Consider the following 26,229-nt stretch of genomic DNA (forward strand, 5'->3'; position numbering starts at 1 on the left):
TTAAATCAGCAAGGCCCACACAATTTTTTTTCAAAATTATACTTAATAGTACTTTATTCAAAATAGTATGTGACCTAAATTGAAATTGAAAGAAAATGAGAAAGTTACTGGTGTGATAGAAACTATTTGTTTTTACTCATTTCATGTGTAGCCTGTATCTTGAGGTCAGGATGTCTCTTCAGTTGTCAGTTTATATCATTGGACAAATTGCTGTCCACTGCTATTTATTAAGGGGAAATGGAGCAGAACTAACATGTGACACCTATTTGCCCGGCAGCCAATTCTTTGCATTGAAACATATGATCTAGGAGCAGGCCATTCAGCCCCTCGAGCCTGTTCCGCCATTCAGAACAATCATGGCTGATCTGATTTCGGCCTTAACCCTGGTTTCCTGCTTATGTCCTATCCCTGTGACTCCCTTGTTAGTCAAGTACTTATTACATCTGCCTTAAAACTATTCAAAAACCCTGCCTCTGCCATTCTCTGTGGAAGAATATTTATCTCACTTCAAATTTAATAAGGGGACGCCTCATTTTAAATTTTGTACCCTCCCTCCCTCCCTCTCTCTCTCCCACAATGGCAAGCTTTCTTTTAGCACTCTGGATTAGTGGTGCTGGAAGAGCACAGCAGTTCAGGCAGCATCCGAGGAGCAGCGAAATCTACCCTGTCAAGTACCCTCAGAATCTTGTGTGTCTCAATAAGATCACCTCTCATTGTTCTAAATGGATAAAAACCCAACTTTTCCTGAAATGGTAAACTGTTCATCCCAGGAATCCGTTCTCAGAACTGCTTCTAATGCAGTTAAACACTTTTTCTTAAATAAAGAGACCAGTACTGTACACAGTTCTTTCGCTGTAGTCTCACCACTGTCCTGTATTAATGTAGCAAAACTGTGCTACTTTTATATTCCATTTTCCTGCAGTAAGTGACAATGTTCCATTTTTCTTTCTAATCACTTTCTGAACCTGCTATGTTTGGTGTTTCATTGAAAAGATTGGTTGTTGCAGTAAATATTGGCTGGAGTCAAGGTGTGTATCTGTAAACTGTTAATCAGAAGATCTCAAACGTGTTGACTTGATGAATTTGCTTGAGAAATGTATTCATTTCTGTACTGAAAACAACAAATGCTGGAGATCACAGCATCTTAATACAAAGGTCAAATATTTCAGTGTGCATGCATGCAATAGATCGTAAATATCTCAACAACACTGCTAATGAGAAACAAATTCTTACAATTTTTGATAAACAGTGAGAAATTGTCTTCTCTTTGGTTGATAAGATTTGTTGTTTTACTAGAAAGTAAGTAAAGTCACACTTATTCCACTTGGAATGCAGCAAGTTCTCAGCATTAGGTGGGAAACACCGGAGGGAACCCTTTTGGGTTCAGTCTGACTTGCAGAACTGTAACAGTAAAGTGAAAATGATGAGTTTGCTCAGAGCATTGTAAAACTGGAAATAATAGGTGTGGAGTCTACCTTAGGGCAGAGATGAACTGATTACCATTTCAGGAAAGATTGGATCAGCATCCATTTTGAGGAATGAGAGGTGATCTTATTGAGAAATAAAAAATTCTGAGGGTATTTGACAGGGTAGGTGCTGAAAGAGTGTTTCTCTTTGGGGGACAGAGATTGGAACTAGGGGACAAACCTTAAAAATAAGGTATCTCCCATTTTGAAATTGAGATGAGGAGAATTTTCTTCTCTCAGAATGGCAGAGGCAGGGTCCTTGAATATTGTTAAACTAATAAAACTTTTTATTTGCTGTCCAAGTTTATATTTGAAGTGTAGACCTTTCTATTGCCTGAATTTTCAGTTATTGAAGCAGACATCTTCAGCAACGTGACATGAACAGCACTTGAACCAATTTCACTGAGTATACTTTTTGATGCAGCTGAGCTGAAAACTTGTACCCCAGTCACCGAATATTCGAAGTTGAAACTTCGGTTTCAGCAGTGAAATTTTCTGGGAACTCACAACATGTTCCTTCAAAATGCCAATTTCTGTTTATCTAATGGTTCTCCAAATGCGACTTCTTAATCATATATTGTATAGCCCTCCTTTGGTAAATTTGAAATGAGAGTTGTACATCACCTCTAGGCTGTGTTGATGTGTGAAGGGAGCGTAGTAATTACAAATCTGAAAGTAGTTTTCAGACGGAGTGCTCCAGGGGATTTACAATGCAGTGATTAGCTATCACAAGACTGATACTGGTTTCACAGGAGTCCCTAGTTAGAATTGCAAACTACAAACCCTATCTTGAATTTTTAAAATACAAAATTTTATTCTTTGACTGTCTCAGCTTGCAACAAAATTGGGGTAACTGGCACATGAACACCATTTACAATAAAGCTTTTGAGTACTTATTTTGAAGAATTTCTGTTCATTTAAGATGATGTTTGTTAGTGAAGGAGAATAGAACAGTTTCCATTTCATTCACACACAAATGTCAACATCGAGCATTCTCAGGTTAAACAGCACAAGTGGAGGAGTGAAGTTGCTTTTACTCTGCCTTGAAAATATCACTGCGGCACTGGGCTCCTTTTCATTTTCATCCCAGCCAGTGTGGTCTCCGACTGAAATTAAGGGGTGGTGGTAATGAAGGAGCAATTTTTGTGCTGCTGTGCTGAAATCTCAGAAAACTGATTCATTTAGAACCCTTACAGCTAACAATGAGAGCTGGTATTCACCTCATCAAGCTGATCTACATTTAAAGTCAGAATACCAGAAGTTTGTAGCCAATAGTCCTCACCAAAAATGTAATCATTGAAATAATTGCTTCTGGTGATCATTAATATCTAGATATAGCCCCTCTTCATTGGGTTACCCATGTAGCTGCAAGATTATATCTATAGAATGTCAACTGTAGCCATATCGATTGTACTCTTGTCAGTGAGTCACAAGATGTTTGTATTAGAAATGCAGGTCCCCTTAAGGGTTATCCAGAACAGCTCTGGAGTTGATTGAGAGCGTGTGATGCTCATTGGACTTTGTGCTGTTGTGGCATAGCAGTAGTGTCTCTATCCATGGACCGTGAGACCTGGGTTCAAGTTCTATCTGCTCCAGATAGTGGTAATTTGTAATAACATATCTGTGTGCAATAATGTCTCTGATTAGAAAGTATCTGTGTTTTTACAGATCCTGAAACTACCTCTCCCTAACCTTTGATGTTATTGCATTGCATGTAAGTTAATTAATTGGAGACATGGGTGATCTACTGATGGTGATTATTAGTTGAAAAATACCACAGGAGGTTTGGTGGTGGGAAAGTCCGGTTAGTTTTATGAGATAGCATTTCTGTTTATAAAAATAAAATTACAGGGAGTATTGTGGTGCAGTGATAGTGCCTTTATTCTTGAGCCAGAAGTCTAAGTTCAAGTCCCACCTGTCTCAGATGTGTGTCTGAAGAGGTTGCTTTTTAAAAAGTGTTTTGAATGTGCATAAAACAGGACTCTCTGAAAACAGCACGTTAATTTGATTAACAATTTTCTAAAATCCAATGTCCAATTTCCAAACAAAAATTCTGAAAGAGAACGAGTTCTTGTGGTGCAGTGGTAATGGCTAGTTCTCTGGGTCAGGAGACCTGTGTTCAAGTCCCACCTGCTCAAAAGGTGTACAAAAACAAAAAGGGGCTGTGTTCTTTGGTGGGCTGTTGTGGCAATGTCCAGGTAGTGAACAGATTGATTGATTGATTGTAAAATATCTAAGAGCAGGGTTGTTGCCTGTGGAGAGGGGTGAGCCCTGCAGGTGATAGAGAGACTTACCTCCAAGGTTGAGAATATTGTGGACAGCATGTACAGAGAGGTGGTCACACCTCAGACTCAGGCTACACACACAAGAAGAGAATGGGTGTCCACCTGGCAGAGCAGGAAGGCTAAGCAGGCAATGCAGGAATCTCCTGTGGCTATTCTCCTGCAAAACAGATATACCATTTTAGATACTGTTAATGGAAGTAGCCTCTTGGGATAACAAATTCATGGCACCATGGTTGACTCTGCTGCAGAGAGACGGAGAAATAGGCATAGAAATACTATAGTTACAGGGGATTTAATTGTATGGGGAATAGACAGGCATTTCTGAGGCCACAAATGAGAGTCCAGATGATGCATTGCTTCCCTGTTGCAAGGGTCCTGGATGTCTCTGAGTGGTCACAGGATATTCTGGAGAGGGAGGGCGAACAGCCAGTGGTTGTGGTACATGTTGGCACGAACAACATTAGGTGGGGATAAAAGTGATGAAGTCCTCAAAGCAGAATATAGAGGACTGGGAAGAAAGTTGAAATGTAGGACCTCAAAGGTAGTTATCTCTGGATCACTACCAGTGCCATGAGTGCGTCAGAGTAGAAACAACAGGAGATATATAGCAGGAATATGTGGCTGAAAACCTGGTGTGAGGAGGAGGGTTTCGGTTTTGTGGAGCATTAGGACCAATTCCGGGGGGGTGGAACGTGTACAAACTGGATGGGTACTTGGCAGAGTGGTTGGGGAGGGTTTAAACTAGTGCGGCAGGGGAATCGAAACCAGAGAGGTAGGGCAATACAGGAAGAAATTGAGGGAGAGCTAGAAATGGAGGTCAACAGACTAAGAACAAGAACAGACAGGGAAATGCTACTGGAAAGAGCAGGGGAGATGGTCTGAAATACAAGTATTTCAACGTGAGAAGTATAATGGGAAGGTAAATGAACTTAGAGCTTTGGTTAGTACTTGGAACTGTGACATTACTGAGGTTACGGAGACTCGGCTGAAAGAGGGACAGCACTGGCTGCCGTATGTCCTAGGATTTAGATGTTTCAGGTGTGATACAAGGGGATGTAAAAAGGGGTGGGGGAGTTGCATTACTGGTAGTGGAGTATTTCACAGCTTTAAGACGGTCGTGGATAGGGACAATAGCAGTCCTCGGGTGAAGGTGTTAAATTGGGTGAAGGTGAACTACAACAATATTGGGCAGGAACTGGAGAGTGTTGATTGGAGGCCCTCTTTGAGGGTAAATCCACATGGGACAGGTGGGAGTATTTCAAACGGCAGTTGATGAGCGTTCAGGAACGGCACATTACTATGAGAATGAAAAATAGATTTTGCAAGTTACATGAACCTTGGATGGCCATAGATGTTATGATCTTGGTCAAAAGAAAAAGGAAAGTTATGGGGAATGGAACGGACAAAGCCCTTGAAGTATATAAGTAGGAAAGACCTTAACAAGGAATTAGAAGGGCTAAAAAGGGTCATGAAAAATCATGAGCAAACCGGGTTAAGGAAAATCCCAAGGCTTTTTATACATATGCATATATAAAAAGCAAGAGGGTAGCCAGGACCCACTCGGGGACAAATCAGGGAATCTATGTGTGGAGCAGATGAGGTAGATGAGGTCCTAAATGAATACTTTGACACAAAGAGAAAGAATTGTTGGAGGGTAATATCAGGGAAGGGACTGTCAAATTTCTAAGCCAAGTTGCTATTAAAAAGGAAGAGGTGCTGTGTTTCTTAAAAAGTATTAAGGTAAGTCCTGATGGGATCTATCCCAAAATATTGAGGGAGGCAAGAGAACAAATTGCAGGAACATTGATGAACATCTTTATATCCTCCTTGGGCACAGGTGAAGTCCCCGAGGACTAGAAAATAGCTAGTGTTGTTCCATTGTTTAAGAAGAGTAACAGGAGTAATCAGGAAGTTACAGGCCTGTGAACGTCACGTTGGTGGTCAGGAAATTCGATGGGGAAGGGGAATTGAGTGCAAAATTGACAAGTTATGCTGCATTTTTATAGAACGTTAGGTAGGACACACTCGGAATATTGTGTACAGTTCTGGTCACCACTATACCAGAAGGATGTGAATGTTTTGGAGAGGGTACTGAAAAGGTTTGCCAGGTTATTGCCTGGTATGGAGGATTTTAGCTATCAAGAAAGGTTGGATAGGAGGTTGAGGGGTGACCTGACAGAGGTTTATAAGATTATGAATAGCATGGATAGTGTAGAAAGAACGAGGCTTTTTTTCCAGGATGGAGGGGTCAGTTACTAGGGACAACAGGTTCAAGGTGTGAGGGGGCAAGTTTAAAAGAGCCCATTTTAAAAGAGGCAGATTTTTTACACAGTGGTGAGTAAGTGGAATGCGTTGCTACAGGAGGTGGAGGAAGCAGACACAATAGCAGCATTCAATAAGCACCTGGATAAATACATGAAGAAAAAAGGAATAGAGGGATAAAGATCCTGTAAGAGAAGACAGTTTTAGTATGGAAGGGCAAAATGTGTCAGCGCAGGCTTGGAGGGCCGAAGGGCCTGTTCTTGTGCTGTATTATTTTTTGCTTTTTGTTGTCACTCCATTTTCGTTGAATCCCCTCCCTCTCTCCCTACCTTTCCTTCACCTTTGATGTCATTGTATACATGAACAATGATTTAGAGCATGTACAGGATTCAGGGACAGGAAAGTTGGAGAAGCTCTTCATGGACCTGCTCCTGGATCTGGTGAAAGAAGTCATTAACAAGTCAAGGCAGTGGGCTGTGGAGGGGATCATAACTCTTCACCTGAAAAGTCTGCTCCTCCTCTTCTCAGGAGCACATGGTGTTCCCCAGTATTCTCGAGGCATTTAGAGAGAGGTGACCACCACAGGAACTATTTTGTGTATGTTCCCTTCCAACTCCATTTTGATTTAGTTCCCTCCCTCTCTTCCTACTGAGCCCATCTTTGTTGCTGCTGCATGGCCTCTGAGTAGGGCTGCCAATTGTTAGTTTAGCAAGTGACACAGGTGATTTGGTGATGGTTTATCAAAATATAGGCTGTGTTCTTCCCCAGTGGGGTTCTGGACAGGGAAATGTAAAGTTTGTAAATCTCTGAAAGTCCCTTGCTTCCTAATTCAACATGTGGGCATTGGTCTACTAAATACAGGGTTCTGGTTAAAATCCCACTCCATGACTTAAGCGCAAAACTAAAGATTGACAATGTTGGGAGTCTTCATCTGTCTGTTTGGGAGATGGTAAAGGATCCCATGGTACTGTTTCTAACAAGAACAAAGCAGTTATTGCAGGTGACCTGGCCATTATTTATCCTTCAATGAGTGTAAAGAAAAAGATCATTATCTGATTATAGTCCAACAGGTTTAATTGGAAGCACTAAATCTGTTGGAGTATAACCTGGTGTTGTGTGATTTTCAACTTTGTACACCCCAGTCACTGGCATCTCCAAATCATGACATTATCTGATCACTGTCACATTGCGATCTGTGGGAGCTTGCTGAGCACATTAGCTGCTGTGTTTTCTACAAGTGAATGTGCTTCAATGTGAACTTTGTTAGCTGTAAAGCATTTTAAAATGATGGCAATCATGAAAAGCGCTATCTAAATGCAATTCTTTCTTTTTGAATGTGTAGTAGCTAATTTTCTCCCTTGCCTGTTCTCTGCATACCACTCCTGACCCAGAGATCAGGAACTTGTCCGCTCCATCATAAATGTCCTCATTGACGGCAGAAAAATACCCAGTCAGTTTGCTTAAAGTCCTTCAAGTGTGACTTTCTGCAGCACTCTTTGCGCTTTCTGTTTTATGTAACGTACTGTGAGGGCTTTGAGGTATCCCAAAGCTCTTCCCATCTAAACAATCAGGGGAGCAGTCGCTGTTATGTGGGCAAGTGTGTAGCTAATTTGTATGGAGCCAGATTCAGACAGTAAATGAAATGAATGAGCAGCTAACTTTTTTTTGTCTTACTTGGGGGAAGACTATTGGCCAAGGATATTAATGCCAATGCTTTCTCCATTACCATTTTTTTCCATTTATGTCAATTCCATTAAGTTTCTTTCCTTTGAATTACGTTATATTCCTTTTATGGTAATTTGTCCTTCTCTACGTGAAACAGATGGAAGTTTGGAATATCCTATTTTGTATTATAGTTTCACTCTGGTTACAGCTCAACAAGTAAAAGATTGATACTTAATATTGGCCATCTCTGTCATTGCAACGTTCAAGATGTTGAGGGGACTTGGCAGGGTAGTGCTGAGACGATAATTCCCCACCACTTTAAACATAAAAGGTTTTCCAATTAAGATGGTGACGAGGGTATTTCTCCTGTGAGAGTCATTGCCGCTTGGAATTTTCTTCCCCTGTCGGGCAGTGGAGACTGGGTCATTCAGGATTAATTGAGATAGATTTTTAATCACAAGGGAGCCAAGAGATACGGGAGGTGGGAAGGAACATGGAATTAAAGCCATAATCAGATCAGCCCTGATCATATTGAATGGTCAAGCAGGCATGTTAGACTGGATGAAATACGCCTGCTCCCATTTCTTATGTTCTCATATTTTTATCATCAAAATATTTCAATTTCTTGTTGGATTTCATCTTGCCCAATGCAAGTGCCATGCTTTTAATCTGCTGTCAAATCTGAGTTTGAATGTACTCCGTTCAAAAGGCCTCTTTTAATTTGTCTCTGCTTAGTTCTCATTAAAGCTTTCTCAGAACCATTTGGTTTTCATCACTTTTAATACCATTCTTCTATCAGTTGGTAGCACCTCTGCTGCTAAATCAAAACTTTGTCAGTTAATGATTCACTCTTGAGACTGAAACTGTCAAGCAGTACTGAGGTGCTATCTTTCAGAAGAGATGTTAAACTGAGATACCTTTTACCCTCGGGTGGGTATAAAAGATCCCAAAGTTACAGGAATCTTATTTTGTGTCACAACCTGTTTTCCTCTGAGTCCTATATTCCTCCAGTGACATCTGGAACTGATTATCTGGTCATTATTGCATTGTAGTTTGGATAAGATAATTACATGAAAATTGGATGCTACAGTTCCTATGTTACAACAATGACTGCACTTCAAATGTACTTCAGTGGTTATAGAATATTTTGGGGCTATTTGAAATTGTGATAAATACGATGTAAATGCAACATAGTGGTTGTTTTAGCCTCCGATGTTCCACTGTTACGGAACTGTGCTTCTGTTTATTATTGTTGCAGTGTTGTTCTTCTGGACTGTATGATGATGTTATCTCCTTACACTTCTTTTTCTCTATTGTTATTTTTGCATGGGGTGTATTTTGACTTGCATGCAGATGTTGCATAAGATAGATGGCCTGAAAGGGTTAAGTGCCAAACTTTGGAATTGCTCCACACATTGATGTATAGATGCTTATTGCTGGGAGGAGCTAATTGATTTTCAGTTAATCATATCTACAGTCATGTAGTATAACCTCGCTAGAAGGTAACAATGCCTTTTACCTAGTGTTAATGCAGATACTCAGTCTTAATGCAACCTACAATCTCGTTATTATGTAACAAGCCACTTCTTGTTCCTCAAGAAGCCTCCTCTGTTGAATACTCATTAGTGGTTAATGTTTCACCAACTTAATATGAGTAAGCCCAGTAAATAAGAATTACAAGAAAGATTGCTGGCAGTAAATCTATCAAAACAAGCTGCTATCGCAACTAGGTGCCAGCTGCAGACATTACTTAGAATAGTGGCAACCACTGCCGTATGTAAAATGTTTACTGATTATTACTTTGTAGAGCAAACATTTTTACTTTGCATATTATAAAATGTTACAGGAATCTTATTTTGTGTCACAACCTGTTATGTCACTAAACTAATATTAATAACTGCTGATGCTGAAGCTCTGAAACAAAAACAGAAATTGCTGGTGAAACTCAAGAGGTTTGACAGAAAGCAGAGTTAACGTTACAAGTGCACCGACCCTCCTTTAGAACTGCTGTGTTAATAGTTGCTCCAACAAGGCATCCAGATATGAGAAAATCTGAACTTGTCAACATTGAATGCAGGGATAACATTAAAACATGTAATGTGGCACGGTGGCACAGTGGTTAGCACTGTTGCCTCACAGTGCCAGAGACCCAGTTCAATTCCCGTCTCGGGCAACTGTCTGTGTGGAGTTTGCACGTTCTCCCTGTGTCTGCATGGGTTTTCTCTGGGTGCTCCGGTTTCCTCCCACAGTCCAAAGATGTGCAGGTCAGGTGAATTGGCCATGCATGCTAAATTGCCAGTAATGTTAGGTAAATTAGTCAGAGGTAATTATAAGGGGATGGGTTTCTCTTCGGAGGGTCGGTGTGGACTTGTTGGGCCGAAGGGCCTGTTTCCACACTGTAGGTAATCTAATCAAATAGGGTGTCTACTTCCAGAACTGTTGAATTGAGCCCTTATAGTTCTCCTCCCTGCTTAGTATGGCTGAAATAAACTAGCATTTAATGCTTACATTCTCGATCTGAATGGGACTATGATGTGATAACCATTACAGAAACTTGATTGTGAAAAGGCCAGGATTGACAGCTCAGTATTCTGGTGTTTAGATATTTCAGGTGAGATAAAGAGGGATATAAAATGGTTAGGGGAGTTCATTACTGATTAAGGAGAATGTCACATCTGTACTGACAGAGGACATCTTGGAGGGGTCATCCAGAGAGAACATAAAAGTTCTGAAGGATAGGATAAATCAACTACTGGAAAGGTGGGGATTAATCAGGGATAGACAGCACTGATAGACTAGAGGAAGATTCTGTCTGATTAATTTAATTGGGCTTTTTGAAAAGGTGACTAAATATATTGATGAGGGCAGTGTCATTTACGTGGTTTACATGGACTTCAGTAAAGCTTTGATGAGGTCTCACGTGGAAGGATGGTCCAAAAGGTAAGAGCCCATAGGATCCAAGGGAAGTTGGCAAACTACTTCAAAATTGGCTTGCAAATAGGAGGCAAAGGGTGATGTTGGAGAGATGATATTGTGGTCGAAAGCCGTGACCAATGGTGTTCCACGAGGATCCGTGCTGGGACTTCTATTGTTAGTAATTTATATAAATGATTTGGGTGAAACTGATGGTGGTCTGATTTGTAAGTTTGCACATGATGTGAGAAGTGGTGGGTAGTGAGGAAGGTTGTCAAAGGATACAGCAGGATGTAGATCAGCTGGAAAATTAGGCAGAGAAATGGTAGATGGAGTGTAATCTGGTCAGTGTGAGGTGATGCATTTTGGGGTGTCAAATACAAGATGAAAATACTATAAATGGTTACACTCTTAGAGTATTGATAAATTGAGTCCAAGTCCATAGCTCCCTAAAAGTGGAAACATAAGTAGGTAAGATGGTAAACAGCTTGCCTTCATTGGTTGGAGCATTGAATGTAAAAGTGGGCAAGTCGTGTTGCCACTGTGTAAGACTTAGGTTGGGCCACGGGTACAGTACTGTGCACAGTTTTGGTGACCATGCTATAGGAATGATGTTGAGGCTTTGAAAATGATGCAAAATATGTTGCTTAGATTGGAGTGTAGTAGCTAGAAGGTGAAGTTATTCAAAATTGGATTGTTTTCATGATAGGATCAGAGGCTATGCAAAATTGAGAGGCGTAGGTAAGGTGGAAATTTGAAATACTAGTGGGCATAGGTTTAAGGTGACAGGGAAAAGGTTTAAGGTTTTTTTTGCATAAAAATAGTAGGTGCCTGGAACATGCTACCAGGGAAGGTGGTACAGGCAGATATAATAACAACGTTTAAGACACATTTAACACATGAACAGGCAGAGAATAGAGGGATACAGATTATGTGCAGGCAGATGGGATTAGTTTAGAACAGCCTCATGGTTGGCACAGACATAAGGGACCAAAGGGGCTGTTCTGATGCTGTACTGTTCTATCTTCTATGTTCTAATACTTATATAAATGGTAGCCCTAAGCTGCTTTTCTTAGCAACCACTGTGCCCATTCTGATTGTCCTTTCAGTTAACTTTGCATATTGCAAACACTGAAGAAATTAAGCAGGTCTATGGTAAGAGAAGCAGAGTTAATGTTTCAAGTTAAATGCTACTCCTCTTCAGAACTTCGGATAGTTTGTAATCACTTTTTAAATTCCATGCTTTGAATGCTGACTGCATGCTATCAAGCTAGATTGGAACTGCAAGCAAGCAGTAGTGTTGCACTGATATTAAACAATGAACTGTGGATGCTGGAAATTAGAAAGAGAAGTTATTGGAGAAACTCAGTCAGTCTGGCAGTGTCTGTGGAGGTAGAAACTGAGTTAACGTTAGAGTCCAGTGACCCTTTGTAACACTTGCAGCATTTTAAGGCAGGGCAGTTTACTAATCCAAACCAAATCTTCTGAATTTTTTTTAGATTTAAGAGGATTAACAAGACTCGCGATGGAGGAATACTTTTGTGTATAATGTCTCTTGCAAAATACACCGACTAATATAAAATGTCATTTGTCTCTCTGTCTGATCTCCAGCTGACCATATTTGTTAATTTTGGGACAGGACAGGTATGGCTACCTGCTCATCAAGTTCAATGAGATTTCTTCTTCCAAAATTGCCTGTGGAGGTTAGAAAATTTGAATTTCCTGAATTAAAAAAAAGTATTTCTCCGTACAAATTCAAATGAAGCTGTTGTGTTGTTTGGTACAGAAGACTATGGGCCAAGTAGCAGGAATGGGATGAGAACAGTTCGATGGCTTTTTTTTTGGACTGGCAAAGATTGGATGGGCTGGAGAGCTTTATCTGTGCTCGAGACCCCTGTGACTTTATTCATTTATGGGACATCAGTGCCATGAGCTGGAGTAGTATTTCTTGCCTGTCTCTAATTGCCTTTGGGAAGGTGATGGTGAGCTCCCTGTTTGGACCATTGCAGTTCATGTGCTGGAGATAGATGCACAATATCGTTCAGGAGGAAGTTCCAGGATTTTGACCCAGTGACAGTGGAGGAACAGTGATTTTTTTTTTCCAAGTCAGATGGTGAGTGACTTGGAGGGGAACTTGCAGGTGGTGGTTCCCATTATCTGCTGCCTTGTCCTTCTGGATGGAAGTGGTCATGGATTCATAATTGTTCATTGAGATTTCTTAGAGAAAGAATACTGCTGTCCTTATCTAGGCTAGCCTGTATGTGATTCAAGTGGGACAATTCTTAGATGAGGTGATCTAGCAAGCTTCTTTAAAAAATGCTGCAAAGAATGAGGACATTTGTGCCCTCACACCCTTCCCCCACCAATACCCCACAGTTGGTCAACCAGAGCAACTATGAATAGGCAGTAAATGCTGACCTTGTCACCCATGCCCACATCCTGTGACTGAAATGTTTTAAATGTTGATAAGTGTCATCATTCGCAAAATGCGCTTCTGATGTAGTTCATCCTGTTCTGAAAGCAGTCAATGACACACGATGAGCATGGTTTCCTGATGCATTGATCATTGACTGCTTCATGAAATGGTCACTCGTGTCAGAAACCTGAACAATGAGTGCTGGAAGATATTGCCGCTGTCATCCCATTTTATCCAGACCCAGTCTTGTTCTTGCCAACATCCTTGGTGGAATGATTTCCCAAAGGAATAATAGAATATTTGTTCACTTAAGAGATGTAGAAATCCATTCTTCATCTGCTATCTTTTCTGAAATGAAGCTAGCAAAGTACGTTCAGTGTGGGGATTAAATCCTAATAATTTCTTGATTGATAGGGTTGAGCTTGTATTTTTAACTGCTGCAATGAAATTTGTGAATTTGAAGTTTTTCATATTGCGTGTAAGGACTGGCTCAGGCAGTCAAAATTCCTTAAAAGGATTTTTTAAAAATTAATAGCATTTACCAAGCTTACTCCTATAAGTAGAATAGAATATTTCAGCAATTAACACATACCTTTTTTTTCTCAAGTGTTCAATTTCTCTGCATTTTTATGGCTAACCTCTCTATGTCAACCACCTTTCACTCACTGGAGAGCAAACACGTGAAAATTCCTGGTGTAAACAATTCCTGGTGCTGTGAGCTCCACCCCTTGGCTTGGCTGAATTTGGGAGTTCATCTTGTTCGACAATGGTGGGCACATCTTCACCATAATGCAGGGCATTGGCTGCAACAGCATGCACTATAGACTATCACTTATTACAGTAAAACTGTCTCACTAAATAATTCTACAGATACTGCCATGAAGTGTCATTGTGATCTGGATTGCGCCTCCTGAGGTTCAAATTGTTTCAACAATCACTTTTAGAAAGGAATTGGATTAATGTTTGAAAAGCAGGTAATTTTGGAGGTGTGATAAATGATAAGAAAATTGGGACTAATTGAATAATATTTTCAGAGAGTCTATAAGAGTCAGTGATTTTGGCTATGTTCTTCCTTACTTTTTTACCATCAGGTTCCGTAATGTACATTTTGTACTTTATATATAGCAGGAACACATTTCGCTTAGTGTCTTGTATCCCCGTTATGAGGTGTGTGTTCCTTGAATTTTGAATAATGAAGCTAGCAAAGTCCTTTTTAGGAAAGTTAATGTAATTCATGTTCATAAATCATATGTATAAACAGATTAAGATAATTTAATTCATTTATAATGCAATTGAAACTTTTCTTAAGTTTCTTCAAATTTACAAAGATCACCTTTTGTAATCTGCATTATATAACACCTGAGGATGTTCCAACACGCTTATAAGTACCTTTGAAATATGGTCACTGTTATAATGATGGACACACAGAAACAATTTATGCACAAGAAGACCCCACAGACAGCAATGCATGAGATTTTCTTTTATTCATGGAATGTTGGTATCGTTGGCTAAAGCTTTTATTTTATTGCCTGTCCCTAATTGTACTTGAGAAAGATGGTGGTGAGTTGCTACCTTCAACCCTGTAGTCCTTGGGATGTAGGTACACTCTCACATCTGTTGTGGAGAGATTTCCAGGATTTTATTAGATTAGATTAGATTGCTTACAGTGTGGAAGCAGGCCCTTCGGCCCAACAAGTCCACACCGACCCGCCGAAGCGTATACCACCCAGACCCATTTTGATGTAGTGATTCCAGGATTTTGATGTAGTGGAAACATTGAAATAACTCCAAGCCAAGATGGTGTGTAACTTGGTGTGGTGTTTGCAGGTGGTGGTTTCCCTCATTCTGCTCATTTTGTAGGGGACAACATGTAGATGCATGGCTGCCAGGCGCTACTGAGTTACTTCAGCAATTTCTGTTTTTGTTTCAGATTTCCAGTATCCATCATCCTTGACTTCATTTTAGTGTTTAACTCACTGCTGCCTCCCTTCCAGGTATGCTCACTTGAAGTCCTGCTGTTCTCTCCGATAGGATATCTGTTCTCATTTATCTTACTGTTCACCATCACTACATTTGTTGTCACTCCTAGTGTTTGACAGGGTATTTGCCAAAAATTGTATTCAGGTGTCAATATCGAAATCAATAATTTTAAGTAAAAATTGAATGGACTGCAGATGCTGTAAATCAAACAAAAACAGAAAATAGTGGAAAAACTCAGCAGGTCTGGCAGCATGTGTGGAGAGAAATCAGAGTTAATGTTTCGGGTCTGGTGACGCTTCTCAGACCTTTTTCTTCAGCACAATTCTGAGGAAAGGACATTGGACCTAAAATGTTAACTCTGATTTCTCTTCACCCATAAATGGTGTGTCTGTGTGCCCCTCTCAACTTCACTGGACAAAGGAGCAGTGCTCCGAAAGCTTGTGATTTTAATTAATTAAACCTGGTCTCACAACTTAAGAAAGGTAGTAAGGAAAAGCCAGGGAACTAGAGACTAGTGAGTCTGATGTCGGTGGTAGGCAAGTTGTTGGAGGGACAGGATGTACATGGGTTTGGAAAGGCAAGGACTGATTAGGGATAGTCAATACGGCTTTGTGCGTGGGAAATCATGTCTTTCAAACTTGATTGAGTTTTTTGAAGAAGTAACAAAGAGGATTGATGAGGGCAGAGCAGTAGATGTGGTCTATATGGACTTCAGTAAGGCATTCAACAAGGTTCCCCATAGGAGACTAATTAGCAAGGATCGATCTCATGGAATACAGGGAGATCTCACCATTTGGATACAGAATGGCTCGAATATAGAAGAGGAGATAGAAGTGGAGGATTGCTTTTCTGACTAGAATCCTGTGACCACAAGGATCAGTGCTGGTTCCACTACTTTTTGTCATTTATATCAATGATTTGGATGTGAACATAGGAGGTATAGTTAGTAGGTTTGCAGATGACACCAAAATTGGAGGTGTAGTGGGCAACAAAGAAGGTTACCTCAGAGTACAACGGGATCTTGATCAGATGGACCAATGGGCTGAGGACTGGCGGATGGGGTTTAATTTTGATAAATGCGAGGTGCTGCATTTTGGCAAAGCAAATCAGAGCAGGACTTATACACTTAATGGTAAAGATCCTCGAGACTGTTTCTGAACAGAGACTTTGGAGTGCAGGTTCATAGTTCCTTGAAAGTGGCGTTGCAGGTAGATAGGATAGTGAAGAAGGCATTTGGTATGCTTTCCTTTTATTGGTCAGAATATTGAGTATAGAAGTTGGGAGGTCATGCTACGGTTGCACAGGACATTGGTTAGGCCAGTTTTGGAATATTGCGTGCAATTCTAGTCTCCTTCCTATCGGAAAGATGTTGTGAAACTTGAAAAGGTTCAGAAAAAATGTGCAAGGATATTGCCAGGGTTGAGTTGGAGGATTTCAGCTGTAGTGAGAGACCGATTAGGCTGGGGCTATACTTGCTGGAGCATCGGAGGCTGAGGGGTGACCTAATAGAAGTTTATAAAGTCATGTTGGCCATGCATAGGATAAATAGACAAGGTCATTTCCCTGTGGTGGGAGAGTCCAGAATGAGAGGGCATAGATTTTGGCTGAGAGGGGAAAGATATAAAAGGGACTTAAGGGGCAATGTTATCACACAGAATGGTGAGTGTATGGGATGAGCTGCCAGAGGAAGTGGTGGAGGCTGGTAAATTACAACCTTTAAAAGGCATCTGGATGGGTATATGAACAGTAAGTGTTTAGAGGGTTATGGGCCAAGTGCTGGCAGATGGGACGAGATTAATTTTGGATATCTGGTCAGGATGGACGAGTTGGACCGCAGGGTCTGTTTCTGTGCTGTACATCTGTGACTCTCTGGCTATAGAACCTGGTGTTGTGTGACTTCTGACTTTGTTTTTGGTTTGGAAGGTTCTGTAGAATAAGTAGAATATTGGGACAGTTCCTGCAATCTTCGTCCCCAGATGTTGGCAAATCAGGACTTTTAATTTGGCTCAGACCTTTCTTTTTGTAGCATTTCTCTATTTATATCCCATCAATCAAACCATTTATTTTCATTCGGCAGGATGTGTCTGTCAAGTCTGGTGTTTAGATCAACACGAGATTGTCCATCTGATACATTCGTCTTGGACTTTTAATGCAACTGAGTGGCTTATTGAGAATCAACCACATTGCTGTGGGAGTCACATTAGGCCAGGCTTGATGAGGAAGACAGGTTTTCTCTCCAGAAAGGCATTACCTAACCGTTTGTGTTTTGGTGAGCACCCAACACTTTCGTGGTCATCTTTACTGACCCGTCTTTTTTTTTTCCCAGATATATTGGCTGTCCTTAAAATCTCCAATTGCCTTGGAAGTAAGCCTCAAACTCCGTGGTACCAATTTCTGATAAACTGGCCTAGTAAAGTAACCACTTTGTTACCGTTTGAAATTATGCTGACTAAATCATCTGTTGTAATGTTGAAGACAGCTGACACAATTACATTGGTCTTTAAGATAACCCAGCTGACAACCTGCCGAGATTCGCTTTTTTTGCTTTGCCCTCTTTCTGAAAGTTATGGGCTGTGTTGGTGGGACCAGGATTCTGAACAACTTCCAGTCCGTGATCCTTCTTGTGCACGTACCTTGACAGTAGCCAGATTAGTGCCAAATGCTATACTATCATCTCTGACAGCCTGCAGTACACGACAGCAAGAAATCTTTGGCAGTCGTGTGTGTTAGTTTCTTCTTTCAGAGGAACTGAGGTTAACAATTAACTGGGGAGCAATACAATTCAAAACTCTTTCAAAGAATATGTATAATCGAGATAGGTGGAAGTCATGCAGAAAATACATGGTTGGTTGATAGTGATATAATGGAAATTGGTGAACAAGGTATAAATAGAGAAAATATTGAATTGAATTGAATTTATTGTCATGTGTACTGAGGCACAGTGAAAAGCTATGTTTTGCGAGCAATACAGAGAGACCAAGTAGTTAAGTAGCATGGATAAGTAAATATTAGGTAAACAGCGGCAAAACAAAACCACAGGTACAGGTGAACGTTAAGCATTTGTGAGTCCATTCAGTATTGTATAAAGAAAGGACTAAGTCAAAATAATACACTTGAAGTGATTTTTAAAAAATGGCTAATATAGTCTTGAGGTTATTATCACAGCAGTGCTGCTGCTGTCGAGATTTAAGTTGCATTATGACTAATTTTTGTGCTCACTGCAGTGTTTCAGCTGGAGAGTTCAAAGGCTCTGTATTCTAAAAGGATGGCAGTCTTTCGAAATGCCTCTCAATCTTTTCTTTTTGTTCATTCTCAGAATGTGGATACTATTGGCAAAGTCAGTATTTACAGTCATAGAGATGTACAGCATGGAAACAGACCCTTCGGTCCAACCCGACCGTGCTGACCAGCTATCCCAACCCAATCTCGTCCCACCTGCCAGCACCCGGCCCATATCCCTTCAAACCCTTCCTATGCATATACCCATCCAAATGCCTCTTAAAGGTTGCAATTGTACCAGTCACCACCAATTCCTCTGGCAGCTCATTCCATACACGTATCACCCTCTGTGTGAAAACGTTGCCCCTCAGGTCTCTTTTATATCTTTCCCCTCTCACCCTAAACCTATGTCCTTGAATTCTGGACTCCCCCACCCCAGGGAAAAGACTTTTTGTCTATTTATCCTATCCATGCCCCTCATGATTTTGTAAACCTCTATCAGGTCACCCCTCAGCCTCCGAAGCTCCAGGGAAAACAACCCCAGCCTCTTCAGCCTGTCCTTATAGCTCAAATCCTCCAGCCCTGGCAACATTCTTGTAAATCTTTTTGAACCCTTTCAAGTTTCACAACATCTTTCCGATAGGAAGGAGACCAGAATTGCACACAATATTCCAATAGTGGCCTAACCAATGTCCTACACAGCTGCAACATGACATCTCAACTCCTGTACTCAATACTCTGACCAATAAAGGAAAGCATACCAAACGCCTTCTTCATTATCCTATCTACCTGCGACTCCACTTTCAAGGAGCTATGAACCTGCACTTCAAGGTCTCTTTGTTCAGCAACACTCCCTAGGACCTTACCATTAAGTGTATAAGTCCTGCTAAGATTTGCTTTCCCAAAATGCAGCACCTCACATTTATCTGAATTAAACTCCATCTGCCACTTCTCAGCCCATTGGCCCATCTGGTCAAGATCCTGTTGTAATCTGATGTAACCTTCTTTGCTGTCCACTACACCTCCAATTTTGGTGTCATCTGTAAACTTCCTAACTGTACCTCTTATGCTCACATCCAAATCATTTATGCAAATGACAAAAAGTAGTGGACCTAGCACTGATCCTTGCGGCACTCCACTGGTCAGAGGCCTCCAGTCTGAAAAACAACCCTTCACCACCACCCTCTGTCTTCTACCTTTGAGCCAGTTCTGTATCCAAATGGCTAGTCCTTCCTGTATTCTGTGAGATCTAACCTTGCTAATCAGTCTCCCATGGGGAACCTTGTCGAACACCTTACTGAAGTCCATATAGATCACATCTACCGCTCTGCCTTCATCAATCCTCTTTGTTACTTCAAAAACTCAATCAAGTTTGTGAGACATGATTTCCCACGCACAAAGCCCTGTTGACTGTCCCTAATCAGTCCTTGCCTTTCCAAATCCATGTACATTCTGTCCTTCAGGATTCCCTCCAACAACTTGCCCACCACCAATGTCAGGCTCACTGGTCTATAGTTCCCTGGCTTATCTTTACCACCCTTCTTAAACAGTGGCACAACGTTAGCCAACCTCCAGTCTTCCAGCACCTCACCTGTGACTACCGATGATACAAATATCTCAGCAAGAGGCCAAACAATCACTTCTCTAGCTTCCCACAAAGTTCTAGGGTACACCTGATCAGGTCCTAGGGACTTATCCACCTTTATGCATTTCAAGACATCCAGCACTTCCTCCTCTGTAACCTGGACATTTTGCAAGATGTCACCATCTATTTCGCTACTTTCTATATCTTCCATATCCTTTTCCACAGTAAATACTGATGCAAAATTCTCGTTTAGTATCTCCCCCATTTTCTGCAGCTCCACACACAGGCTGCCTTGCTGATCTTCAAGGGGAGAAAGTGAGGTCTGCAGATGCTGGAGATCAGAGCTGAAAATGTGTTGCTGGAAAAGCGCAGCAGGTCAGGCAGCATCCAGGGAACAGGAGAATCGACGTTTCGGGCATAGAAGGGCCCTCTTCTCTCCTCAGTTACCCTTTTGTCCTTAATGTATTTGTAAAAACCCTTTGGATTCTCCTTAATTCTATTTGCCAAAGCTATCTCATGTCCCCTTTTTGCCCTCCTGATTTCCCTCTTAAGTATACTCCTACTGCCTTTTATACTTTCCTCAGTATTCACTTGATCTATCCTGTCTATACCTTACATATGCTTCCTCTTTATCTTAACCAAACCCTTAATTTCTCTAGTCATCCAGCATTCCCTGTACCTACCAGCCTTCCCTTTCACCCTGACAGGAATATACTTTCTCTGGATTCTCGTTATATCATTCCTGAAGGCTTCCCATTTTCCAGCCTTCCCTTTACCTGCGAACATCTGCCCCCAATCAGCTTTTGAAAGTTTTTGCTTAATACTGTCAAAATTGGTCTTTCTCCAGTTTAGAACTTCAACTTTTAGATCTGGTCTATCCTTTTCCATCACTATTTTAATCTAATGGAATTATGGTCGCTGGCCCCAAAGTGCTCCCCCACTGACACCTCAGTCACCTGCCCTGTGTTATTTCCCAAGAGTAGGTCAAGTTTTGCACCTTCTCTAGTCGGTACATCCACATACTGAATCAGAAAATTTTCTTCTACACACTTAACAAATTCCTCTCCATGTAAACCCTTAACACTATGGCAGTCCCAGTCTATGTTTGGAAAGTTAAATTCCCCTACCATAACCACCCCCCAATATTCTTACAGATAGCTGAGATCTCCTCACAAGCTTGTTTCTCAATTTCCCTCTGACTATTAGGGGGTCTGTAATACAATCCCAATAAAGTATTCATCCCTTTCTTATTTCTCAGTTCCACCCAAATAACCTCCCTCGATGTATTTCCGGGAATATCCTCCCTCAGCACAGTTGTAGTGCTCTCCCGTATCTAAAACGCCACTCCCCCTCCTCTCTTGCCTCCCTTTGTATCCTTCCTGTAGCATTTGTATCTTGGAACGTTAAGCTGCCAGTCCTGTCCATCCCTGAGCTGTGTTTCTGTAATTGCTATGATATACCAGTCCCTTGTTCCTCACCATGCCCTGAGTTCATCTGCCTTCCCAGTTAGGCCCCTTGCATTGAAATAAATGCAGTTTAATTTATTAGTCCTATCTTGTCCCTGCCTGCCTTGACTGTTTGACTCGCTTCTGTTCTCAACTGTACCAGTCTCAGATTGATCTCTTTCCTTACTATCACCCTGGGTCCTACCCCCCCCCCCCCCACCTTACTAGCTTAAATCCTCCCGAGCAGTTCTAGCAAATCTCCCTGCCAGTCTATTAGTCCCCTTCCAATTTGGGTGTAACCCGTCCTTCTTGTACAGGTCACTTCTACCCCAAAAGAGATTCCAATGATCCAAAACTGTGAATCCTTCTCTCATACCCCAGCTCCTCAGCCATGCATTCATCTGCTCTATCCTCCTATTCCTGCCCTCACTAGGTCGTAGCATTGGGAGTATTCCAGTTATTGCTACTCTCGAGGACCTCCTTTTTAAATTTCTGCCTAACCCTCTGTAATCACCCTTCAGAATCTCAACCTTTTCCCTTCCTATGTCGTTGATTCCAATGTGGACAATGACCTCTTGCTGGCCCCTCTCCCCCGTGAGAACATTCTGCACCCTCTCTGAGACATCCTTGATCCTGGCACCAGGGAAACAACACACCATTCTGCTTTTTCTCTGGTGGCCACAGAAACGTCTGTCTGTACCTCGGACTAGAGAATCCCCTAATACAATGGATCTCTTGGAATCCGACGTACCCCTCGTTGCATTAGAGCCAGCCTCAACACCAAAAACCTGGCTGTTCGTTCTACGTTCCCCTGAGAATTCATCACCCCCGACATTTTCCAAAACAGCAGACCTGTTTGAAATGGGCATAGCCACAGAACACACCTGCACTAGGTGCCTACTTTTCTTACCTTTCCTGGAGTTAACCCATCCATGTGACTGTATCTGAGACTTTCCCCCCTTCCTATAACTGCCATCCATCACATACTGTTGCTGTTGCAAATTCCTCATTGATACTAACTGTTATTGTCTGTTACTAGTTTCCTTCAAGTGTGCAGCAATGGTGTATTTTGCTCTTAAACCATTGCATCTGTGTCTCCATTACTGTTGCACTTTGCAGCCTTACAGTCCTCTTAAGTATCTGTGTTGCGCTGATTCTGGCCTCTTGACCATCCCTGATTTTAATTTCTCAACCATATGCAGCTACACTTCCAGCTGCTAAGACTGCAAGCTCTGAATTTCCCTCTCGAAACCTCACTCTGTGTCTCTACCTCTCTTTTTTTTTACCTTTTAAGATTATCCTGAATCCCCACCTCTGACCAAGCTAATAGTCATCGGCCTTCATGTCTCTTTGTGACTGTTTCAAGTTTGTTTGATAATACTCCTGTGATATATATTGGGACATTTTGTTATGGGAAGCTGCAATCATGCCAATAAAACATTATGCCAATTACACAAATGAGTAATATGGCGTATAAATTTCAATTCTGGTGTGATGCTAGATATGGAGGCCATGCATCCTAAAGCCTGGCCCATTGTATCAAATGGTATGTCCCTTTTGCAGTTTGCAATAAGAAGGGTGCTGACCACATCCAACTAGCCCATCCTTTGCAAAACTCAAAAAAACACTGTATCCAACATTAGGTGCGATTTTGCGATTACAGGTTGACAGCCATATCCACGGAATCGTTTTCCGCGGTTTCAGTACCTGCAGTTTACCACAGCCTGAACGTATTATAGGGAACATTTCAGAGCCAGGAGGCTGCCTGGAAGGTAAGTTTCCCATTTAAATGAATGGGTTCTCTCCTATCCATGGTTTCAAGTTTGTGCAGTAGGTCTTGGAACATATCCCCCTGCAAGTACGGAGAAACTACTGTAAACATTTTGCTAAATAATTCTCTGTGTGAATAATTACGCTGACAACTGTGATGTTGAGTATGAGATTTATATATTTTGCTGTTTGGATTTTAAACTACTGGTATGTAGACTTTGGCCTGTATGTGAGATTAAGTTGTTGATATTTCTGGAACCTTTTTTTTAACACCAGTGTGAGGGAGAGAGCCGCTGAGGTTTGCATTAGGAAAATCTATGAACAGATAGAGTAAACATTGAGACTTACTGGCTTGCTTTCAGTTTAGAAGGATCAAGGTTATTTTTGCTTAGAGGAAAACATTTGATTTCAGTCCACAGAAATCTTTGTTGATGATAGATATATGAAACAGATTCTCCTAGAAAAAGGACTTGGTTCAGAAAGGTTAGGAAAAAGGTTCCTTCAGTGTGAGGATATTAGCTCTCCAGAGTAGAAGTGTTTGATAAGAATCTGGTTGCACCATTTGAAGCTGAGAAAATCTAGGCTCAGTTGTGACTAAACAAAGAAGAGGCTGCCAAACTCTTAAGACATGGAATTAAAATAAGCAGTTAAGTTAAACATATAGATGTGGTAGATAAGTAGGCATTCTCTGGTGTTGGACTACTGTAAAATGATGGTATTAGGATAGATAGATTTTGAAAACAGTAAAAATAGAATCTTTTCTCATTGTGTTTTATGTAAATAGCTGGGTTTATCCTGTTTTATCATTTCTTTTGCAATATAGTCTTACATTTATTGTTAAAATTAAATCTGCAGTATTGCAAGTTTGTGTTTCAGTGAAAACGTATCTGGTTTAATAATAAAAGAAAGAATAATGATCAATCAAGCCAGGTTTCAGTCTGGATCTGACCTGCCCAGTAATAACATCAGCTGGCATCATAACCCATCTCATTTTGGATTGTCAGTCAGGCTTTCATTATGGTGCCTCTACACATCCTAGAAACTACATATTAGTACAGGGCAATGTTCTTTGCAGACAAAGAATATGTGTATATCCTTTATTTGTTTAGACTCTAAAATAGGTGAAATTAATTATTTGGTTCATTTCTCAGGTTAATACCTTGACTAATCAGAGTCGACCTGCCTAATTTCAGACTTAAAGCTAAGCAATTAACTGTCAGTCATCATCTGACTTGTGCAATCTCTATTACAATTTCACTATCAGTCATGGTTCACTTATTGTCTAATCATCACTCTCCTCTCGTACTGTAAAAGTCTTATTTTCCTTTTACTTTGGTATTTCTTGTGAATTGATGAGCGAAAGTTGCAAAGGTTCATCAAAATCTGTTTTTTTTTAGCAATAAAGTCCTGTACCACCAAACAACATTTTAACATGTTGAGAAATGTGTATAATTGTAAATTGTTGTCATGTATGTTTATCCACAATTTTATTAGCGTGTTCCAGGATTTTGACCCAGGAACCTGCCAACAGTCCAAGTGCCCAGTGTATAAATCCAGGACCACTGCAAATCTGCAGTCTAATTTTAGATTATTATACAATTTATTTTGTACTTTTAATAAAAACTGCATTAATATTTAGTTCCCAAGTAGACTGACTGGCATAACATTACACAAAATAGAAGAGGTTGAACGCCCAAGTATTGGTGGGGTCCAATTTCCCACTGTGTTACTGTAGGGCTCTGCTGCTGTATAAAACTCAAGGGATTCAATTTCCACGCATTATGTCGACATTGGCAGCCTGCTCAAAGATTCAGTGACAAAGATAACAATAATCTAATGACCTGTTGATTTTCTGCTGGCACTTTTGACAAAACAGCCATTGTCACCATGTAAACCCAAGCACTCAATCAGCAATTTTTGTGGAGACGTAGTAAATTTACATAGTTGAACAATACTTACAACTGAAACTGTAAGAGCTGCCAGCAACTGGCACAGATTTGAACAACTGCTGTAAATACTGAGCTGTCCAAATTAATGTTTATTAATCAGTGCAGTTTATTTAGGATAATGTCCACTGAAAGAGACTTAGCAGCTGATCAATCCCAACCAGGCAATCGAATTGCTTATGCCTCAGCTGCTTAATAAAGATGGTGCAAAGTCTGATAAGAATCTTGGAAATGTACATTCATTATGCAAATCACTGTGCAAGAGTCTTGCTGTCTCCAGATCCTTGTTTTTTCAGAATGTTTTTCCTGATGTTACAACTGGGACTTCTTGTAAACATTGTTTTTTTTAACTGACTGTTCATTTGTTTGTTTGCTAATTGAATTGATTTGTAAATGAGAGATTTACAAGATCGTAATTTACAGAATTGTTCCAGTGCAGGAAGATTGTTTCTGCGTTGGTTCTCAGCATAAGCAAATCCGTGCCATTGTCCTGCTTGTTCCCATAACATTGTTTCTGCTCAGATAATCATTTCATGCCCTCTTAAATGTCTAATAATTATAATAATCTACTCCTTATTTCCACCTCTCAACTTTCCCCATCCTCATCCTTCTGTTCCTCCTCCTTCCTTTCATCCCCATTCTCCGTCTTTTCGTCCTTCATCCAATTTACATTCCAACACTGCCCTTATCTGTCTGTCACCAACAATGTGTCTGAGTCTTTGAATCTGGTGCTATATTAATTCCTTCCTTCCCCTTTTGTAGTGTTTACATCCGAGCTCCACTCAAATAGAAAATGCTATGAAAGGACACTGAATATTACAGGCATATTCTGTTTCTATTTTAAGTTTAAAACAATAATTTGTGTTTGTATTTCATCTTTCTCCAAAGTTTCTCCCTCGAAGACTAGCGCTGTAGAGCTGCCCTTGAGTACTTCTGGTCTTATTGTTTGCAGTGAAGCCAGCATGTGTCTCAGGTCGCTGTGACTCGAAGGACCTAAAGCCTTTCTATCACTCATCTGCCAGTGTCAGCTGTGGCTGAATTGGTAGCACTCTTGCTTCTCAGTTAGAAGATCAAATGTTTAATTCCCACTCCAGAGACTTGGACACATGAGATGGCCCACACTTCATTTGTGGCAATGAAAGACATCAGATTCCTGATGAAGGGCTTATGCCCGAAACATCGATTCTCCTGTTCCTTGGATGCTGCCTGACCTGCTGTGCTTTACCAGCAACACATTTTCAGCTCTGATCTCCAGCATCTGCAGACCTCACTTTCTC

General features: G+C 40.9%; 1 long non-coding RNA gene across 10 annotated transcripts in view; it reads left to right on the plus strand.

Moving 5' to 3' along the window:
* The window catches only part of LOC148151355 (uncharacterized), a 562,305-nt gene that overhangs the window by 309,527 nt on the left and 226,549 nt on the right, over window positions 1-26,229 (plus strand). The window lies entirely within an intron of this gene.

The sequence above is a fragment of the Chiloscyllium plagiosum genome, unplaced genomic scaffold (genome assembly GCF_037043375.1).
Source record: "Chiloscyllium plagiosum isolate Xiang-an unplaced genomic scaffold, Cpla_swu_hap1 HiC_scaffold_3, whole genome shotgun sequence".
In the NCBI taxonomy this organism is placed as follows: Eukaryota; Metazoa; Chordata; class Chondrichthyes; order Orectolobiformes; family Hemiscylliidae; genus Chiloscyllium; species Chiloscyllium plagiosum.